The sequence below is a fragment of the Schistocerca cancellata genome, chromosome 2 (assembly GCF_023864275.1).
Source record: "Schistocerca cancellata isolate TAMUIC-IGC-003103 chromosome 2, iqSchCanc2.1, whole genome shotgun sequence".
Lineage (NCBI taxonomy): Eukaryota > Metazoa > Arthropoda > Insecta > Orthoptera > Acrididae > Schistocerca > Schistocerca cancellata.
Window position 1 is genome coordinate 134,723,544 of NC_064627.1, and position 21,115 is coordinate 134,744,658.

A 21,115-nucleotide genomic window follows, 5' to 3' on the forward strand; every position below is an offset into this window, starting at 1 on the left:
TAAATTGCCTAGCGTAGATGTGTCGAATTCTTTATGTAGTTATTAAATAAGTGGGTTAGTGACTGATTAATATATTATAAAAATATATTATAAAAATATGTTTATATTATAAAAATATAAACAAAAGTACATTTTATATAGAAGAGTTAATATTACATTTTTTCTCACAGTTTGAATGTCATTTACATGTATAAACAATGAAGACAGAATAACAGATTTACATAATGTAGGATTATGTTTCTTCATGGCTGTATTTAGTGTGTGGGTGTATGAAGAAAATATAGAAATTCCTTAGAAAAGTTTTGTTTGGTAACTCTGTTTGGTAACATTTGTTCCTCAGAAAAGGTTTGCTACTTTATATGACAGTTTTTCTAAAAAAAATGGCATGCTCACATATTTTTCTGTTAACTGTGATGTGGTGTTATTTAGAGTTGGTTTGTTTTGTGATAGGTTTGTGGAATTTTTTTGGTATTCAGCTCATCTATTAGTTTTGGCCAGTAGTCATTATTTTAAGCAATTTCTGTAATTGTGTTTAGTTCAACAGTTTGGTGATCAGCTTCTAATGGGATTTTTTTCTCTGGATGAAGCTGTGTTTCAAGTATCTGGGTGACATCAGGTTTTATTGATTGTGACTTCTGTGTACCTTGTTTACCTGTATACTTGAAATTTATGTCTATTGTTGAAGATACTTATGGAGAGAGCCCAGATATGTAAATCTGAATATGTCATGTTCAACAATAATTAAGATGATGTTCTGATACATTTTATTTATATAATGACTTTATGTAATTAATCCTTTGCAACACAGGTATAAGCGCAACCCAAGATTCACACACAGTCTTGCAATATTATTAGTTCTCAAAGCGCCCAGCTTACAAAATCAGTAAGAAATTGAACTAGATCCTCAGCAAAACATTCAAATTTGAAGAGAAATACACAGTATAGAATAGCTGTGAACTATTAGTTCTATAAAGACCATTCAGGTTCACGAGACAGCTAATTTCGCATGATTTGACATGTGCCCAAAGTTACCTGTCAACAAAGCAATATAAGTAGTTATAAATTATTTTATTATGCACAAAAATTTGTCTTTAACAGAAATATATTTTTTCATAGGTTGGTCAACAATAGTACTGTCACTTTTAATAAAAATATGCCAGCAAAAAGATAGTCTAGCTGTGAGCATATGCCTTGCCTGTTTACTTGTTGTTATTGACATCATCGATGTAGAATGTTAATTCCTTAAAGAAAATCCCAGATAATTAACAAAATACTATACTGTAAAAGATATACTGACTTTATTTGATGGTGCAACAGAAGAAATTGAGGACCTCGCAAAATTCATCAGAAGTCAACTTCACTGTTGAACACCAAACAGCTAAAGGTTTAAATTTCCTGGATTTCTCCAATAGTAGCTCCAACAATAGACATAAATTTCATATGCAGGAAACCAACACACACCGATGCCACAACCGTATAACCTCATGCAGCCCATGTAAGCACTAAATAGCTCTATATTAAGCAATGCTCAATAGAATGAAAAGAATTATATTGCAAGCAAATGACCAAACTGATGAACTAAACACGACTAAAGAAATTGCTTACAATGATGGCTACAGTCAGAAACTAATAGTTGAGCTAAACAGTGAAATGAATTCCACATAACAAGTCCTAAAGACAAATCAATAGTAAATAACACCACATCACAGCTAGCAGAAAAATATATGAGCATGCCATTTCTTTAGGAAAACTGTCCTATGAAGTAGCCAACCTTTTCTGAGGAACAAATATTAGAATCAGTTTTACACAAAGAATAAAATTAAGGACCAAGCCACCCATAATATTAAAAATAATAGCAAGCCATACAATCGATATGTACTATACAAAATTAACTTGCAGTCACGTTCAGAGAGGTACATTAGACAAGCAGAAAGAAATTTCAGCATAAGATTATGAGAACACATTTATGTACTTTATTTTAAAATGTAAGCAAATTCACATGGAGCTGAATATTAACATCAAGTGCCAGACATAACTCATAACTTACAAGTACTCCACCAGGCCAATAAAAGAGGAAGAATGAATTCACTTGAAGAATCAACATTTATTCTCATAAATTAGCATCCCCAAGTGAAGTCCTAAATTTCCTAACAGTCTCCAAACAACATTTTTCTAAGGAATTTCTATAATTTTTTCATACTGGCACACACTAAACAAAGTCATAATGAAACATAATCTATTTTAAGCCTATCCTGTGGATAAAATAGTTCTACAATGTGTAAATCCGTTATTCTGTCTTTATTTTTTTTTACCTGTAACTGACATTCAGATTGTGAGAAAAAACGTAATATTAATTCTTCTATATAAAATCATACAGTAGAGATGTATGATTAAATGATGATGGCGTCCTCTTGGGTAAAATATTCCGGAGGTAAAATAGTCCCCCATTCGGATCTCCGGGCGGGGACTACTCAGGAGGACGTCGTTATCAGGAGAAAGAAAACTGGCGTTCTACGGATCGGAGCTTGGAACGTCAGATCCCTTAATCGGGCAGGTAGGTTAGAAAATTTAAAAAGGTAAATGGATAGGTTAAAGTTAGATATAGTGGGAATTAGTGAAGTTCGGTGGCAGGAGGAACAAGACTTTTGGTCAGGTGATTACAGGGTTATAAATACAAAATCAAATAGGGGTAATGCAGGAGTAGGTTTAATAATGAATAAAAAAATAGGAGTGCGGGTTAGCTACTACAAACAGCATAGTGAACGCATTATTGTGGCCAAGATAGACACAAAGCCCATGCCTACTACAGTAGTACAAGTTTATATGCCAACTACCTCTGCAGATGATGAAGAAATAGATGAAATGTATGACGAGATAAAAGAAATTATTCAGGTAGTGAAGGGAGATGAAAATTTAATAGTCATGGGTGACTGGAATTCGTCAGTAGGAAAAGGGAGAGAAGGAAACATAGTAGGTGAATATGGATTGGGGGGAAGGAATGAAAGAGGAAGCCGCCTTGTAGAATTTTGCACAGAGCATAACTTAATCATAGCCAACACTTGGTTCAAGAATCATAAAAGAAGGTTGTATACCTGGAAGAATCCTGGAGATACTAAAAGGTATCAGATAGATTATATAATGGTAAGACAGAGATTTAGGAACCAGGTTTTAAATTGTAAGACATTTCCAGGGGCAGATGTGGATTCTGACCACAATCTATTGGTTATGAACTGCAGATTGAAACTGAAGAAACTGCAAAAAGGTGGGAATTTAAGGAGATGGGACCTGGATAAACTGAAAGAACCAGAGGTTGTAGAGAGTTTCAGGGAGAGCATAAGGAAACAATTGACAGGAATGGGGGAAAGAAATACAGTAGAAGAAGAATGGGTAGCTCTGAGGGATGAAGTAGTGAAGGCAGCAGAGGATCAAGTAGGTAAAAAGACGAGGGCTAATAGAAATCCTTGGGTATCAGAAGAAATATTGAATTTAATTGATGAAAGGAGAAAATATAAAAATGCAGTAAATGAAGCAGGCAAAAAGGAATACAAACGTCTCAAAAACGAGATCGACAGGAAGTGCAAAATGGCTAAGCAGGGATGGCTAGAGGACAAATGTAAGGATGTAGAGGCATATCTCACTAGGGGTAAGATAGATACTGCCTACAGGAAAATTAAAGAGACCTTTGGAGAGAAGAGAAGCACTTGTATGAATATCAAGAGCTCAGATGGCAACCCAGTTCTAAGCAAAGAAGGGAAGGCAGAAAGGTGGAAGGAGTATATAGAGGGTTTATACAAGGGCGATGTACTTGAGGACAATATTATGGAAATGGAAGAGGATGTAGATGAAGACGAAATGGGAGATAAGATACTGCGTGAAGAGTTTGACAGAGCTCTGAAAGACCTGAGTCGAAACAAGGCCCCGGGAATAGACAACATTCCATTTGAACTACTGATGGCCTCGGGAGAGCCAGTCATGACAAAACTCTACCATCTGGTGAGCCCTATGTATGAAACTGGCGAAATACCCTCTGACTTCAAGAAGAATATAATAATTCCAATCCCAAAGAAAGCAGGTGTTGACAGATGTGAAAATTACCGAACTATCAGTTTAATAAGTCACAGCTGCAAAATACTAACGCGAATTCTTTACAGACGAATGGAAAAACTGGTAGAAGCCGACCTCGGGGAAGATCAGTTTGGATTCCGTAGAAATGTTGGAACACGTGAGGCAATACTGACCTTACGACTTATCTTAGAAGAAAGATTAAGAAAAGGCAAACCTACGTTTCTAGCATTTGTAGACTTAGAGAAAGCTTTTGACAATGTTAACTGGAATACTCTCTTTCAAATTCTGAAGGTGGCAGGGGTGAAATACAGGGAGCGAAAGGCTATTTACAGTTTGTACAGAAACCAGATGGCAGTTATAAGAGTCGAGGGACATGAAAGGGAAGCAGTGGTTGGGAAAGGAGTAAGACAGGGTTGTAGCCTCTCCCCGATGTTATTCAATCTGTATATTGAGCAAGCAGTAAAGGAGACAAAAGAAAAATTCGGAGTAGGTATTAAAATTCATGGAGAAGAAATAAAAACTTTGAGGTTCGCCGATGACATTGTAATTCTGTCAGAGACAGCAAAGGACTTGGAAGAGCAGTTGAACGGAATGGACAGTGTCTTGAAAGGAGGATATAAGATGAACATCAACAAAAGCAAAACGAGGATAATGGAATGTAGTCAAATTAAGTCGGGTGATGCTGAGGGAATTAGATTAGGAAATGAGACACTTAAAGCAGTAAAGGAGTTTTGCTATTTAGGGAGTAAAATAACCGATGATGGTCGAAGTAGAGAGGATATAAAATGTAGACTGGCAATGGCAAGGAAAGCGTTTCTCAAGAAGAGGAATTTGTTAACATCGAGTATAGATTTAAGTGTCAGGAAGTCGTTTCTGAAAGTATTTGTATGGAGTGTAGCCATGTATGGAAGTGAAACATGGACGATAACTAGTTTGGACAAGAAGAGAATAGAAGCTTTCGAAATGTGGTGCTACAGAAGAATGCTGAAGATAAGGTGGGTAGATCACATAACTAATGAGGAGGTATTGAATAGGATTTGGGAGAAGAGAAGTTTGTGGCACAACTTGACTAGAAGAAGGGATCGGTTGGTAGGACATGTTTTGAGGCATCAAGGGATCACAAATTTAGCATTGGAGGGCAGTGTGGAGGGTAAAAATCGTAGAGGGAGACCAAGAGATGAATACACTAAGCAGATTCAGAAGGATGTAGGTTGCAGTAGATACTGGGAGATGAAGAAGCTTGCACAGGATAGAGTAGCATGGAGAGCTGCATCAAACCAGTCTCAGGACTGAAGACCACAACAACAACTATATAAAATGAACTATATTATTTATATTTTATAATATTGGATATTAAACAGTCACTAACGCACTTATTTAATAAATACATAGTTTCGACACATCTGTGTGAAGCAATTTAAGTTCACTTTAGTCCTACTGAAAAATAAAAATTTGACCATAGCAGAATCTGTAAGCAAAATGTATTCTTTGACCATAGATGTATTTTCAGATGCAAACAAAGATGTCAGACAAAATGGCGGCTACTGGATGTTATTGTATAAGATGGAAGTAAAAAAAATCTTTTTTCCCCAGCCACAAATGCGAAAATCGGAATAACAGCAAGCAGAGTAGAAAGTAAGTACTCATAAACAGCAATACATCGTAATTGTACAACTCGCGAAGTGTGATAACTAAACAAAATTCTTATTTTGCACGTAGCAGCTGCAGCATACAATACGCTGTCAATGTTTTACCTATACACTGACTCTGAACAGTCACAAGTTCACTTCTTTAATAACTACGTAGAGTACTCAGCACATTCATGCTAAACACTTTCAGATCATTTCAATGGTACTGAACCTGTATGCAAAATATAACTTTGACCATAACATAACCTACTAGCAAAATATAATCTTCGATCATAGATGTATTCTCGATGTAAACAAAGATGTCAGTTGGCAAAATGGTGGATATTTGGGTGTTCTGCGTAAAATTGAAGTAAAAAATGTTTGTACAGCATCCATAAACGCAAAAGTCGGAATAACAGCAAGCAGAATAAAAAGTAAGTACATCTAAACAGCAATATATCGTAAATACACTCCTGGAAATGGAAAAAAGAACACATTGACACCGGTGTGTCAGACCCACCATACTTGCTCCGGACACTGCGAAAGGGCTGTACAAGCAATGATCACACGCACGGCACAGCGGACACACCAGGAACCGCGGTGTTGGCCGTCGAATGGCGCTAGCTGCGCAGCATTTGTGCACCGCCGCCGTCAGTGTCAGCCAGTTTGCCGTGGCATACGGAGCTCCATCGCAGTCTTTAACACTGGTAGCATGCCGCGACAGCGTGGACGTGAACCGTATGTGCAGTTGACGGACTTTGAGCGAGGGCGTATAGTGGGCATGCGGGAGGCCGGGTGGACGTACCGCCGAATTGCTCAACACGTGGGGCGTGAGGTCTCCACAGTACATCGATGTTGTCGCCAGTGGTCGGCGGAAGGTGCACGTGCCCGTCGACCTGGGACCGGACCGCAGCGACGCACGGATGCACGCCAAGACCGTAGGATCCTACGCAGTGCCGTAGGGGACCGCACCGCCACTTCCCAGCAAATTAGGGACACTGTTGCTCCTGGGGTATCGGCGAGGACCATTCGCAACCGTCTCCATGAAGCTGGGCTACGGTCCCGCACACCGTTAGGCCGTCTTCCGCTCACGCCCCAACATCGTGCAGCCCGCCTCCAGTGGTGTCGCGACAGGCGTGAATGGAGGGACGAATGGAGACGTGTCGTCTTCAGCGATGAGAGTCGCTTCTGCCTTGGTGCCAATGATGGTCGTATGCGTGTTTGGCGCCGTGCAGGTGAGCGCCACAATCAGGACTGCATACGACCGAGGCACACAGGGCCAACACCCGGCATCATAGTGTGGGGAGCGATCTCCTACACTGGCCGTACACCACTGGTGATCGTCGAGGGGACACTGAATAGTGCACGGTACATCCAAACCGTCATCGAACCCATCGTTCTACCATTCCTAGACCGGCAAGGGAACTTGCTGTTCCAACAGGACAATGCACGTCCGCATGTATCCCGTGCCACCCAACGTGCTCTAGAAGGTGTAAGTCAACTACCCTGGCCAGCAAGATCTCCGGATCTGTCCCCCATTGAGCATGTTTGGGACTGGATGAAGCGTCGTCTCACGCGGTCTGCTCGTCCAGCACGAACGCTGGTCCAACTGAGGCGCCAGGTGGAAATGGTATGGCAAGCCGTTCCACAGGACTACATCCAGCATCTCTACGATCGTCTCCATGGGAGAATAGCAGCCTGCATTGCTGCGAAAGTTGGATATACACTGTACTAGTGCCGACATTGTGCATGCTCTGTTGCCTGTGTCTATGTGCCTGTGGTTCTGTCAGTGTGATCATGTGATGTATCTGACCCCAGGAATGTGTCAATAAAGTTTCCCCTTCCTGGGACAATGAATTCACGGTGTTCTTATTTCAATTTCCAGGAGTGTATATCCTCGCGAATTGTAGCAGCAGCTAAACAGAAATGCTATTTTGCACAGGGCAGCTGCAGCATGCGGTTTGTTGTCGGTGCTGTAAACACGTATCGATTGAAGGTTCAAATATGCATTACGCTAACTGAAGACAGGCGAAGCCAAAAATGCACATTAGCTTAAACAGAAATATATTATAAAGCGGCTGATTTCTGTGTTCATTAAAACAACTATTTGAAACACCCTGCTAAACCTGCAGATCAGGGCAGGTAGTTGGAAATGTGGAAAGGGGCCAAAATGAGTGGCTGCCAGTTACACTCGTACACATATAACTTTATTTATTTCACCAAACATTACAGTACAAATTCTTGAACTTAGTTATCTACTGAATACGCCACACTATCTTATGCCTTAAGGGCACAACCACTTTAATTTTTAAAAAACGCCTAAAAGCCATTAACTCAAAATTCAGACGCGAAAAAGAATATTTAGAAGGCAAAAGGCCTCACGCTAATTAAGTTCTATTATTTGGCTGAAGGCCCAAAAATCTAACACTTTAAAAGCAACAACCTTGATTTAAAGACGGCTGAAGGCCGATGATTCAAGGCTCAAGGTAAAATTAAATTGAAAAAACAACGCAGGTCTTATCTTCAAGTAGCCTGAAGCTAAATTTAATTTAAAAACGGCTGAAGCCCCCTTGACTTAAAACTCAAGGTAAAATAAAGTTAAACAACAAAGTTTTATCTTAAATTAGGCTGAAGGCCAAACAGTCTAACACTTGAAAAGCAAGGAACTTTAATATTAAAGTGGCTGACGGCCCATGACTTAAAACACCACTAAAAACAATTCAACTTCAATTCAAGACCATCGGCTGTGAGCCATACAAATACACACAACAGAAAATAAGAAAAGGCAGTGCAGCTAACGGCACTCAGAAGTTTCGGGGGTCGGCCAGCACTTGAAATACTAACGTTCACTTAGGTGAGACAGGCAGTCGGCATAACCGTTCTCGATCCGATGACAACATAGCCAACAGACAGCCAACGGATCCACCGACAAGGTAACTTGCGCTCCACTCGACCAGCACATAACCGGGAGTTCAATGCAAACATAAAAGGCATGGACGCCCACAACCAAGCATACATTAAGCTGTCGAACTACACATCGTGCTGGACAGTGGCAACCCGGTGAGGAAAGGACACTGCCTAAATTTACGTCAAAGGCCAGGACAGGCAACCGGAACGTTAACGACCACAAGGCAAAAAATTCCTCTAGAGCGCTTCAATTGCAAATAACCAAATACAGTTGAACTCCACCGGATGGTGGCTAAACCTTCGCCAATTCGAACACACACGTTGTTGCTTGTGGGAATGTCCCAACAGCCAACAACGAGAACCAAACGGCACAATGTGAACAGTCTTTAATTGCTGGTAAATTAAAGCCAAATTCCTTTCGTGTCCAGGGTCGGTGAGCCACGGACCTCGTAGCAACGGGAACAGCCCCACACCCACACAGTCTGACACTGCGTAGAGACTACTAGTGGGCCCGGTCAAACTACGCCCCGCGGAGATTTCCTCGCTGCTACACCAACCGACCGACCCCTCCACAGCACAGCTGGAAACTATCAGTACCAGACCAAAGATAGTACAAGGTGCGAATATCGATACACACCACTGCTGCCTCTCAGGGAGAGAGCGAACAACAGCATAATCGCAATAACCGCGGGCAACCAAACACAGAATAGGAACCAAGGTTTAAACCACGTCATACATGAGCCCAATACGGCTCACTATTGACACTGTCACTTTCAGTCCTCTTCTCTTTCTTTATTTCTTCTGTTTCTGGTGATACGAAACGGTGATCATGATTACTACCATCGCTACTACTAGTACTACTACAATCATTATTATTTTTATTAGTCAACGTTACTGTGTTGGTTGTTCTGGTACTACGATCTCATATGTACATCATTGAACTATCCTATGCCAGCATGTGACGTCTGCAGTACATTGAAAAATTAATCTCTCAGCAGGTATCGCCAAAAACAAGTGCAAAAAAGTATAGATACATAGGTGGTGACCCTTTGCTCAAACAATATTTTGACAGACAATTGGCATTCGCGCAATGAAAGGCAAAAGTCATGTATCATACGGTTAGTTTACGACATGGTTTCTGTAACTTACTCTTTTTAAGAATTCTGTGAAGAAATCCACTATTAGACTTCACATACCAACCACTGGTCTTCTCGATATCTGTCATATGCAATTTTATCTCTAGTGCTAACAGGTTATTGCTGTGATGGTACATTCGTGTACAGTAAGAATACCAAAAATGCAAACACGGAGGTCTTCGGTTACTTGTTAGGCAGGTGTGGCATGAGTCTTGACTCCATACGTAAAATTGGAGTTATTACTTTGGCAGTTAGCTCTTCATCATCGACATTCACTTTCTCTCCATAACAACCCTTCCCACGAATATGAGTGTGGAGCGTAAAAATCGCAAAATATACAAAAGGTATAGCAGTGTATTACAGAAGATGACAGCGACATTTTTAGTAATTTTCTGACCAAAAGAGTCCAGTTCATGAATGAGATTTTCACTCTGCAGCAGAGTGTGCGCTGATATGAAACTTCTTGGCAGATTAAAATTGTGTGTCGGACCGAGACTCGAACACGGGACCTTCGCCTTTCGCGGGTAGAGCACTTGCCCGCGAAAGACAAAGGTCCCGAGTTCGAGTCTCGGTCCGACATGCAGTTTTAATCTGCCAGGAAGTTTCAGTGTAGTTCATGTTTCTTTATTTCACTGTTGTACAGTTAAATAGATAAATATACTTGTTCTAAACTGTTTTGAACTTTAAATTTCAAAATACATTATTTGTAAAGTTGAGATTCGCACTAGTCTACATTCCTTCGGTGGAATGACTCCTTTAAACTTCACAAATAAGTGGGGACCAAGCGTCAAGCCTTTCAAACATACTTTAATATCTGTCACCACTAGATAACGAAGTAATAAATAATTTATCACCTCCTCGCATCTTGAGGTCGTAGACCTGTTGTATGACGTCGAAGGTGATGAAGAGCTCAGGACGTATCTCGAAGAGGGGCGGCAAGAGCAAGTCCTTCGTGTCTTGGCGCATCTTCACGGATATGAAAAATGAGATAATAAACTGGGCTTTGTTTACTGTCTTACGAAGATAAACAGCCGTCTGTAAACCGAAAAGCTATATTAGAAAAAGGTTATAGAAATAATTGATAAGAAATGAGTGTACAGGGTGTCGACAAAAATATGGAAAAACAGCGAGAAATGCGTGCTTGAACGTAAATGCTGATGCTAGATAAGCTTGCAAGTTGCACTGTGGAGTTCGACCACGAACAGCACCTGTGCAGTGTCCTCTGTATGTTGCAAGTGTCAGCCATGGTCACAACTGTGGTGTCACCGCCAGACACCACACTTGCTAGGTGGTAGCCTTTAAATCGGCCGCGGTCCGTTAGTATACGTCGGACCCGCGTGTCACCACTATCAGTGATTGCAGACCGAGCGCCGCCACACGGCAGGTCTAGTCTAGAGAGACTCCCTAGCACTCGCCCCAGTTGTACAGCCGACTTTGCTAGTGATGGGTCACTGTCTACATACGCTCTCATTTACAGAGACGACAGTTTAGCATAGCTTTCAGCTACGTCATTTGCTACGACCTATCAAGGCGCCATATTCAGTAATTAGAATGAATTCTGAACAGACAATATTGTGAATCATGTACCGTCACGAGCGACGTTCATCATTAATGGATTAAAGTTAAGTGTCAAACTAATTACGTCCGCTTTCTGGATTCTAATTCCTTGTCATGTTCCAGACCTCACGTCAGTATAGTCCTTCCCTCCTCACGCCAGCCTGCGTGAGCTAAAACGCGTGCATTTCGGCTTCCACTACTAACACGGTGTTGGCTCTTCTGCCAACACAACAACAACAGTGTTGTTTGTAGCTGTGAGATGTCGGAGTTTAAGCAAATTTTTGGTGCTCGTATGATGGTGCTTTTGTAACCAAGGCAGCTGGTGTTTGGTGTTTCGAGAGGCATTCTATTTAAGGTTTATACCGCATACAGGGAAAGCGGAAAAACTTCATCCGCTAAGTCACAACGCGGACAAAAGTTTGTGTTGAATGACTTTGATTGACGGTTATTGAAGAGGGTTGTGACGTAAAATAAGAGGTCGACAACTCTCAGTACCAAAACAACACGAAGGGAGCTCCATAAACAGAGAATTATATGGTGTACTTGAATTCTAAACCCACTCATGATTGACGTAAATGTTTGTAACAGGGAAACGTGATGCCGAAACTATAAAAATTGGACTTGGTGCGATGGAAGAAAGCCATTTTGTAGGAAGAAGTGAAACACGGACGGGGTTCGGTGATGATTTGTGCAGTAATACCGTGGTATTCCACAGGATCCGTGGTTCCTCTGCAAGGTCCATTTCACGGTAGAAAGGTTCTTCCCCAATGGTGATTCTGTTTTCGAAGAAGGCAGAATCTCTGTTCACACAGCTCGCATCGTCCAGGACTGGTTTTATGAGCTCAAGGATAAAATGTCGTATATCACCTTACCACCATAGTCAGCAGATCTCTGTATTATTGAGCCTTTGCGGTTAACATTGGAGAGAGGGTGCGTGCTCGCTACCCACCTCCATCATCTGAAATTTTACGGGAATAATGGTATAAGATTCTCTAGACACCCATACAGAACGTGTATTTATCCATTAAGTGACAAGTAGAAGCGGTTTTGAATGCAATCGGTTTTCTTACACCGCATCGGTCATTTCAATGAGTTGCGCTTCGCGTAGTTCCATATTTTTGCCCACCCAGTATAGCATGGTGAACATTAGTCAACACTTAAAATACTCTGGGGTACGTACAGCACAAGGCATGAATGTAATCAAAGTCCCACTATCACAACGGCATTACATCCACAAAATGAGAAAATTATCACCATACCAAGGCAAAAATCTAAACGTAAAAAAAAGACAACAGTAAAGATAAGTTGCTAAAATACTGTACACACACACACGCACACACACACACACATACACACACACACACACGCACACGCACACACACACCAGTAATCCCACAACATTGAGAAGAAGGGAGAGAGGGGAGAGACCGAGAGAGTGTGGATGGAGGTAAGAGGCAAGAGTAGGAGAAAAAAAGAGGGAGCAGAAAAAGAGAAAGATAAAAAAACATGAACGTAGGACACAGACAGATGAAGGGAAATCGCAATGAGTGCCGATACGCAATATCTGGCATACGGCTATTCAGTTAGGTGACAGTTGTGGTGTGACACATACCTTTTAGAACGTGTCATAGTCCTTGGAGTGGTACAGCAGGTCCAAGAAAAGCTTTATTTGGTCCACGTGGCTGTCTTCCAACACGGAGGTGGGCTCATCAAAGGCGAGAAATTCACCACTACGCTCCCTCTGCACGAAGCCTTCGACCAGTTCTGGTACCTGTAATAGATATGTGGGCTGTATCTGATGACCAAATACCTACTGGCTGTGTTTGCAAGTGCCAGGAGACAAATTACATTAGGCAATGGATACAGTGTCAAGAATAAATGAATTCTGTAGCAGTGACTAGTTTTTAAGGCTGCAGTATACGCATTTCTATATAAGTTTCGCCTTGGTACCATGGTTTGGTCCAATGAGCGATGCGGCCATGTCAAGGCAAACCATGGTATATATTTAATTATTTGTTTTTATTTAATTATTTATTTAATCTTATCTGGTTAGGTCCATCATGTGCTTTCTTATGCCGGAGAAGGGTAGCACACGTACAGTACATTTTTTACGCCATAGTTATCTAAGAAATAGCCATTTTAATATCACAAATAATATTAAAATTATTTTAGTGTCTACAGTGACAGTCTGAGTAAGTAATATTGGCTATGATATTAATGGTAATAACAGTAGTAATACTTATTATTATAGTAACAACAATGACAGTCCCACACGTAAAAAGAATTTACGGGCGTACAGAAACTGGTGTTTTCTGATATAGCGAGTTCTGGGGAAAGAAAATTTAAGGAGACTGCACGAACTAAGAATGCTGGGAAATGAGGAGGATCTCGTTGGAAAGAATGTACAAGCGTAACGAGTGCTTACAGGGACAATGCCAATCATCATTGTGCCTCAGTAACTACCTCATTAATTGTCCTCTAGGAGATGTTATTCTGTTCTGTGATACAATGCGGGAGGTTACTCCAGACTCGGGTTCCTGCTACAGAGAAGGACTTTGAGAAAGTGAAAGAAAGCGATAATGATGGAGCGGGACAGAAAGGATTTTGCTCTCATGGGTACAGGTGCTTCTACCATGTTCTTCAGATAAGAATGCTATATCAAGGAGATATACATCAGAGAGTGTGCGTTGATAAGACGGCAGGGAAGACAGAGGCTATGGAAATTTCTGCGCTTGTCTGCACGCAACCGGGATAAGGGTGCATATGACAGTTTAATCTGAGCAAAAAGTCGAACATCGCCGCGCGGAGTGGCCGCGAGGTTAGAGGCGCCATGTCACGGACTGCGCGGCCCCTCTCGCCGGAGGTTCAAGTCCTTCCTCGGGCATGGGTGTATGCGTTGCTCTTGGCATAAATTAGTTTAAATTACTTTAAGTAGCGTGTAAGTCTAGGCACCGATGACCTCAGCAATTTGGTCCTTGTAAATAACACACATTTGAACATTTCAGCAGTCGAACATCACCGATATAACGAACACAGTCCTTCATAACCAGTTCCAGGTGTAGTGAGCTTTCCCTACAAAGGCCTTGCACAATAAGATCGTTGTAATCAACAATTCTGTAATTGTGTAACTGTATGTATAAGTATCTTTTCGGGTCAAGAGGGAAGAGCTTTCTGTAACTTCGTAGGGCATGAAGAAACGCTGATACCTTTTTGCACGTTCCAGTTACGTGCTTAGTCCGATTTAGATTTTCATGTATTATTAATCTTAGAGTCTTTTCTGAAGACAAGAAGTTGACATTAGTACTATTTATGGTTAATGAAGGTAGAGATTTCTGATAGTTTGGGTTAATGAGCCTAGAGTGAAGTCCAGTACCACTTGGGTTTGGATGGGTTGGGCTTTAACCCTACATCCTGCGCCCATTTTGATAGAGCACACAGGTGGATATTGAGCTTTCTTCAGGTTTATTGGTTTTGCACTTACGTACAGCTGGAGGTCATCAGCGTACATGTATTTGCAGTGGGACAAAACTTTGTGACACGCCATCGACATTCAATGAAAAGAGTATAGTACCTAATACTGAATCCTGGGGGACGCCTGTGACCTTATGGTGCCGAACATGACGCACTGCTTGAGAGACGTTAGATATGAACGAAACAGCTGCCCTGTACTTGGCGAGAAATTTAGGCACCTAATTTTGGCCAGAAAACTGTCGAAGTGTATGCCTGGAAAGCTTCAGAAAACTCATTTGTGTTACTCTGGTAGGTTGTTTGTGGTTAGGTAGTTTGTTAGCTTGTAGTGGACTATATATTCTGAGGTCTGGACAGTGCACGAAGAATTCAGATGCTGTGCATCTTACTCCTTTGGTAGTGACTTAACTAGTCCCTGTTTCCAGGTCTCAGAGAAAACACTGATAGCAAGCAGCTTCTAAATGTCGTGGTTCTAGCAGTAATGGCCATGCCAGAGTTTGAGTGTTGGTTTTGTTATCAGCTCTCGATCACTCCAGCCGTGGTTCATTTGACTCATTCTGACTCAGACTGACACTGAAGTGACGGTGTAACTACACACATCATAGAGTGTGCTGTACAGCACTGATTTACGTAGTACCTGTGTAGCCATTTCCATCTATTGTACACCGATGATGGATAACAAATGCTGATAAGAGCCATACAGGCTCCCATTCATTTTGCTTCCTTCGCCCATGTTGACAGATGCAGAGTTTCAGCATCTAAACCGCTTGATAATGGCATAAAGCCAAAGTTGCAATACGTATATGTCCTGTACATAACATATCATTGCAAAAATTGGTATATTGTATATATTACTGTAAATCAATATGTGCAGCCAATAGTGAAAATATTGTCGGAAAATGCAACGAGATTGCCGGCCGGAGTGGCCGAGCGGTTCTAGGCGCTACAGTCCGGATATTGCAGGTCCTGTACAGGCCTTTCTGGATACAGAAAATGTTCGACTGCTGCCCTGGCCAGCACATTCTCCAAATCTCTCACCAACTGAAAACGTCTGGTCAATGGTGGAGGAGCAACTGGCTCGTCACAATACGCCAGTCACTACTCTTGAACTGTGGTATCGTGTTGAACCTGCATGGGCAGTTGTACCTGTACACGCCATCCAAGCTCTGTTCGACTCAATGCCCAGGCGTATCAAGGCCGTTATTACGGCCAGAGGTGGTTGTTCTGGGTACACACAAATTGCGTGAAAATGTAATCACATGTCAGTCTAGTATAATGTATTTGTCCAATGAATACCCGTTTATCATCTGCATTTCTTCTTGGTGTAGCAATTTTAATGGCCAGTAGTGTAGAATGGCATCATTAAAATGACAAACGTAAATATCGACTCTGTAACTTTATTATTATAGTAAATTTAAATTATCAGTATTTTCAGTTGAGCATCAGATCATCATTTCATATACACAAACCACATTGAACGATGACAACATCACACTTCATTGAATCATTAGGTAATAGAATATTTGTTGTAAAGTTTAGTGCATAATTAGTTATCTATCAGAAAGAACACTGGTGCAAGGCTACTGACCGTGCCATTCAAAGTTAAGAAGGAAATTGTACTGGTTTTATGTAAAAGAATTTAACGTTTATTATGTAATGGATGTTCAAAAATGGCTCTGAGCACTATGGGACTTAACTGCAGTGGTTATCAGTCCCCTCGAACTTAGAACTACTTAAACCTAATTAACCTAAGAACATCACACACATCAATGCCCGAGGCAGGATTCGAACCTGCGACCGTAGCAGTCACGCGGTTCCGGACTGTAGCGTGTAATGGATGTTATTGTTACTTTATTTAGAACGTGAAAGTGGTCAAGCTTTGATTATATAAATATGTTGAAATGTAAAATAATGTAGAATAAGCTGTAGCCAATCAGATGGACGGCTTCAGGAAAGGAAATTGCCCTAGTCAGTTGAGCGACGATGTTCGACACGCGAAGGACGCGGCCGGAGACGGGCAGAGAGACAGATCTGGTCTAAACATCAAAGGGTACAGTGTTGGTGGAGACACGAAAGCGGACGGCCGGTCTTTAGATAGCTAGGAAGTGAAACAACTTAGAAATTTCGCGTTGTGTGGTACCGCGGGACTTAGTCTCTGAGTAGTGAGCAGCCGCGCGCCTGGTGTGAACTCTAAACATTTCGCATAGTTAACGAGGTGAAATATTGCACTTGCAATTCGCGTTGGGATTGTGAATGATCGAACTGTGTCAAATGGATATGCGCTCGACTGTAACAGTAACTCTGCTTCAGATGTGGCAGCGGTTGAATTTTCGCCATCATTTCTCCCATATTGTCATGAAATTTAAATGAGAAGATCTATTATTGCTATAGACAATTTCAAGAAAAGACAAGTGCCAGACATCATCACACAGTCAGCTTAACAGCTCATGCATCCAAGTTGCTGACAAGAACAACATACAGACGAATGGAGAAGAAAATTGAGGATGTGTAAGATGACGATCAGTTGGGCTTTAGTAAAGGTAAAGGCACCAGAGTAACAGTTCTGACATTGCAGTTGATAATGGAAGCAAGACTAAAGAAAAATCGAGACACGTTCATAGGATTTGTCAATATGGAAAAAGCGTTGGAAAACGTAAAATGGTGCAAGACATTCGAAATTTTGAGACAAATATGGTAAGCTATAGGGAGAGACAGGTAATATACAATACGTACAAGAACCAAGAAGGAATAATAAGATTTGACGACCAAGTAAGAAATGCTCGGATTAGAAAGAATGTAAGACAAGGATACAGTCTTTCGCCCTATTGTTCAATCTGTACATCGAAGAAGCAATGATGGAAATAATAGAAAGTTTCAGGAATGGAATTAAAATTCAAAGTGAAAGGGGTATTAATGACACGTTTCGCTGATGACATTGCTATCGTGAGTGAATGTGAAGAAGAATTACATGATCTGCTGAATCAAACGAACCATCTAATGTGTACAGAATAAGGACTGAGAATAAATCGAAGAAAGACGAATGTAATGAAAAGTAGCAGAAACTTAACATCAGGGTTAATGGTGACGAAGTAGAAGAGGTTAAGGAATTCTGCTACCTAGGCAGCAAAATAACCAATGACGGATGGAGCAAGGAGGACATCAAAAGCAGATTAGCACTTGCAAAAAGGGCACTCCTGGGCAACAGAAGTCTACTAGCATCTAACAAAGGCTTTAATTTGAGGAAAAAATTTCTGAGAAGATACGTTTGGAACACAGCATTGTATGGTAGTGAAACATGGACTGTTGGAAAACCGGAGCAGAAGAGAATCGAAATATTTGAGATGTGAAGCTATAGACGAACGTTGAAAATTTCGTGGGCTGATAAGGTAAGGAATGAGGAGGGTCTGCGCAGAATCGGATTGCAAGGGAGTATATGGAAAACACTGACAAGGAGAAGGGACGGTATGATAGGACTTCAGTTAAGAAATCAGGGACTGACTTCCATGGTACTAGAGGGAGCTGTAGAGGGCAAAAACTGTACAGGAAGACTGAGATTGGAATACATCCAGCATATAATTGAGGACGTAGGTTGCAAGTGCTACCCTGAGATGAAAAGGTTGGCATAGGAGAGAAATTCGTGGCGGGCCGCATCAAACCACTCAGAAGACTGATGACTCAAAAGAAAAAATTAAATGACAACTCCTTTCATTATGGTTGCGTGTTAATTTACTTTAAAATGAGTTGTGTAAGTGTCTACGCAGAGGATGAATAACTGAAAGGGTCGAGTAACACATGTTGATTATTAGCATAAATGGTCTTTTTAGATGTGATACGACATGAAGCTGCCAGCAGAAACGTGAAATCAAACAGAAAAAGAAACAAATTTTGTTCTTTAGTTACAGACATAGCAATTAAGATTTTTACGTCACCCGTAGAAAATGGACGTCACTACATTAAAACAACTCTCTGTTTTACGTAGGGAAAAATGGCGCTCAGTCAAGCGCAGGTAGCCTTCTTCAGCTGTACGAAAGGGTGCGGTATCATTAATAAAGTGAAGAAATAAAGCGAAACGATAACGAGCAATAGTCGCTGTCCCACGATAACTGAATCGGATGTGGTAGTATGACAGTTTTAGGAAACAAACCTCAAAGGTGAAGCAAACGTCAGGACTTCCGTTATTCGACGATGTAAACAAAACGCGGAAGAGTGAACGATATGAACCACGGAAGTCTGCTGACAGAGGAGCTGTAAAGAATAAAAGACTTACCATTCATACATCAGGCTTATAGTGCAATCTTACAAAGAAAAGACAAATTCGAGACACAAACATTGTAAATGCAATAAAGTCACTGTATACCTTCATCGTTGCACGAACGACTAGAACATAATCTATGGTGACAGGCAAGGACTGTCCTGCTAGCGGCGTCATTTTACAACATGATGAAGGCATGAGAAGATAGACATAAGACAACCTCTTCAACTCGTGACGTATGACAGTGCTGTATTGAGCTGAGCAGTTTGTCGTATGACGATCCAAAGACGAAGTTCAAAATGACGTTTATAAATTCAGTCGCGTAGCCAACATATTTAATAAGAAAATGTGTACAGAAAAAAGTAAAGAAATGGTCTATCAAGATGAAAATCCAATATATTAGAAATTATTATTTGTCCTCAGAGTCTTTGCGGCCGCACGTCCGAATAAAATCTAATCGGTTTGGCTCTAAATGGTTCAAATGGCTCTGAGCACTATGGGACTTAACATCTATGGTCATCAGTCCCCTAGAACTTAGAACTACTTAAACCTAACTAACCTAAGGACATCACACAACACCCAGTCATCACGAGGCAGAGAAAATCCCTGACCCCGCCGGGAATCGAACCCGGGAACCCGGGCGCGGGAAGCGAGAACGCTACCGCACGACCACGAGCTGCGGACTCTTATCGGTTTCAGGCCGTGTCAGTTCGAATAAAATTCTCAAGCTTTCGACGACCATCTCCGTCACCGTCGTCAGGAGTAAAATCCACTGAATGCCCGAAGTATTATCTTTTTTTTTTTCCTTTATTGGCATTTCATGACCCCCTCACCACATGTCGGAGGGGGAGTGAGGGTGGCGGGGGAAAGGGGGGGGGGTTCGCAGCGGCACACACAACCCAGCCTTTATCCGGTAGATACGATTCACTAACATAGATGCTAAACGCTAAATAAGGAGACATATTTACAAAGAATTTAAATATTTTTAAAGAGGTTACTGAACACATACATTTGGGGGTCTCTCGTTTAGGCATGGCAGCGGCGACAGCCAGTATGACCAGGAGTGCTACGGTGGTGGCCCCCATATCCTCTGGAGGGCTTCAGGCCTGGTCCACGCGCGCATGCAGCGGATGTTGTTCTTATAGACGTCACTGCCGATATCTGCAGTCGCAGAGTCACGGACGTGTCAGCTGCCGGGACCCCAGGCGCATCCAGATCGAGGCCGCTCCGTTCAAGGCCGCGTGCCGGTCGATCGGACCAAATCTGTCGGTCTCCTATGCTGTCATAGCTACACTTCTCACTGTATAAGCCATTGTTCACTCACTCAAAAGATAAAAGATTTCGTAACGGCCAACACGCAATATTTTCTTGGTTATCAAAAAGGTTTTGCATCACCCCAGTTCCCATAACTACTGAAGATAGACGTTGACTATTGAGCCGTGGCTGGCTCATGCTACGCTCTGGATTAAACCTTCGTTGCGATTCTGTGTTTAGTCTCCAGCGGTTATCGCGATAATGCTGTTATCCTCTCCTTCCGCGGGTGGCAGCAGCGGTGTACATCGATATTCGCACCTTGGACTATCTTTGACCTATCGCTTATACACTCCTGGAAATTGAAATAAGAACACCGTGAATTCATTGTCCCAGGAAGGGAAACTTTATTGACACATTCCTGGGGTCAGATACATCACATGATCACACTGACAGAACCACAGGCACATAGACACAGGCAACAGAGCATGCACAATGTCGGCACTAGTACAGTGTATATCCACCTTTCGCAGCAATGCAGGCTGCTATTCTCCCATGGAGACGATCGTAGAGATGCTGGATGTAGTCCTGTGGAACGGCTTGCCATGCCATTTCCACCTGGCGCCTCAGTCCCAAACATGCTCAATGGGGGACAGATCCGGAGATCTTGCTGGCCAGGGTAGTTGACTTACACCTTCTAGAGCACGTTGGGTGGCACGGGATACATGCGGACGTGCATTGTCCTGTTGGAACAGCAAGTTCCCTTGCCGGTCTAGGAATGGTAGAACGATGGGTTCGATGACGGTTTGGATGTACCGTGCACTATTCAGTGTCCCCTCGACGATCACCAG

General features: G+C 41.8%; 1 pseudogene; it reads right to left on the bottom strand.

The window, feature by feature from the left end:
* The window catches only part of LOC126151816 (hexamerin-like), a 101,499-nt pseudogene extending 81,344 nt beyond the window's left edge, over positions 1-20,155 (bottom strand).
* Between the last annotated feature and the right edge of the window lie 960 nt (positions 20,156-21,115).